The 2,414-nt window shown below is 34.5% G+C and overlaps 1 non-coding gene across 1 annotated transcript; it reads right to left on the reverse strand.

Moving 5' to 3' along the window:
- Positions 1 to 626: 626 nt before the first annotated feature.
- Positions 627 to 698, reverse strand: Trnae-cuc (transfer RNA glutamic acid (anticodon CUC)). The gene has a single exon. It is a non-coding gene; the product is annotated as a tRNA-Glu (tRNA).
- Positions 699 to 2,414: the final 1,716 nt, after the last annotated feature.

Genomic DNA, 2,414 nt, shown 5'->3' on the forward strand with positions numbered 1-2,414 from the left:
CCCACTTTCTTCTTCTAAATTATTCAGCGGATTTCGATACGGTTTTCACTTATAGGAAGATAAACGAAGTAGGTTTGTAAATATAGTTTGTAAATAAATTATGCAAAATACTTGAACTGTTACTGGGTTCGGGACAAATTTTGAGATATTTTGAGAATTTCACTCGAACTACGAGTTCTCTTTGTGTGCGCTGATCAGACTCGAGCACTTTTGAATGCGGCGCCGACCCGAGGACGCAATGAACGTCGCAAACGGTCAGCTGCTCTTTGATCCGCTGTTCAATCGCACGATTCAATTCTGAAAGGCTAACGATTTACCTCAACGAGTATGCACGATCGAGTACTGTGACTCTGTTTAACGTATTTAGAATTTTCGACCGTTTGCTGTCGGTTTAGATCTCATTAATACACAGCTAATGTTTATGTCGTATTATTGTTTCGACATGGTTATAGCCGTTGATATTTGATCGGTTAATAATAATGTACTGTTATATATTGTATAAGATATCTACGTAGATATTTCATCGAGCTAAATCTCGAGCTAATCGGCCTTCCTCCAAAGCAGATGCTGACAAAACTAAAGAATAATTTATTTATCTATATTATATAACATAAAAAAAAGTTCTTTTCCGGTACCGGGAATCGAACCCGAGCCTCCTGGGTGAGAGCCAGGTATCCTAGCCACTAGACCATACCGGACTTGTGAATAGTTTCTAATTTATAGAAGCCATGACAGGATTTCAATATAAGTTTAAACCCATTTATTTACCTATTCTTTTCATCCTCATCCTCCCGCCCGTGTCCCAATTTTACCTATTCTTTTAACAATATTAATTAATACTTGTTTCAAATCTGAACATCTATATCAATGATCCGTCTTCATTGCTGATGAAGTGGCTTTTAGTAGATTATAATGGATGCTCGATGAGACCAATCGAAAAATGTGGTCAACAAATCATATGTGAAACATCGAAAACGCAGTTTATTAAGGAATTTAAATAATGAGTAAATGTGGAGTAAAATCTATTTAAAAAAACACATTCCTTTCATAAAATAGATAATTTATCTTCATATGATTGTATCATACTAATAAAATATAGTATGTACGCGCCGCGCTTACAGAGGGGAGTAGGGAATGGCGGCGACGTCAGGACGTGCTGACGTCATGCGGTTTGCTGTCCGTAAGAAACAGTAAGTTATTGAGTTATGTCAAAAATTATCATCATCAGCTCGGTGTTAGGGAGTCGGCACTGTTACATGTATGATACGGAACAACACGTCAAGCGTTTAACCGAAATGTCATGTAGATAAGTAACTTTAAAATTTCGCGTGTAGCTAATATCAATTGAAAGCTAATTCATTATTATTATATACTTCAATGCCTATTTATACAACTTTTTACTTAAAATTAACTTTATCTTTGTCATTAGATATTTTGTTAGGGTACGAGCGGGAACTCTTAGCACGGCTTAATTTTATTAGGTACATAAAAAGAACTCCCGAGCGGAATATGTTGTCTTTGCTCTAAGATCATTAAATAAACATTTTAATCTAATTATATTAATATTTTGAGAGAACAAAGGATTTGTTTCTAGACTAAGTAACTAATGCCGTTAACTCGACCCGCGGCAGTGAATCGAATGGGAGAGATTAGAAACATATTTATAATCCTTTTATAAAGGTTTTGTGTATCTAAAAATATTTCGAAATATTGAACGAGTTTTGTCTTAATTTTAAAACTTTTGCCGATCTGTTATTCAGTTTCAAATTGAGAGATGGAATACAATGCGAATACTCTCTCGTAATATTCTAGTCGGAAAGATTTAAACAGGTAAGGGGTTATTGTCCTTTGTGAAATTTTCTAAGCGATGACATGAGTTATGTGTCAGAAAACAAAAATATGGAGGTGTTTTAAATAATTATTCAACAGAACGAAACATTGGACAGACTCTGTCAACACCTGTCGACGCGATGTCTGAATATGCAATTGATTGCATCCAGTGCTGTACTATAAGATCTCACTCCGTCTCTCACTCATGCAGTGGAAACCGAGTTGCGGGGATATATAACAGAGTTTTTATGTATCCATTAAATAATAAAATTATTATAGTCAATACAGCATGTAACTTTCTGACATTACACGTATTCTATATATCGCTTACAATATATCCCTCCTAGACATTAAATCTCCATTGATATTAAATTACACGGATGTCCAATTGGCCTTAGTTAAATTGTAACTTGTTTTTGTAACTAGGAGTGCATTAAATGGGCTATAAGCTTTTATAAGTGTTGTCTGCGGGAGAGAATAATAAATAAGAACGATTTAGTGGCGTTCCTTTGAGTTATGAGAAAATAATTATAATATTTCAAGATGACAAAAATAAAGAAAAAATATATTCTACTTGTAGTAAC

The sequence above is a fragment of the Vanessa tameamea genome, chromosome 13, assembly GCF_037043105.1.
Source record: "Vanessa tameamea isolate UH-Manoa-2023 chromosome 13, ilVanTame1 primary haplotype, whole genome shotgun sequence".
In the NCBI taxonomy this organism is placed as follows: domain Eukaryota; kingdom Metazoa; phylum Arthropoda; class Insecta; order Lepidoptera; family Nymphalidae; genus Vanessa; species Vanessa tameamea.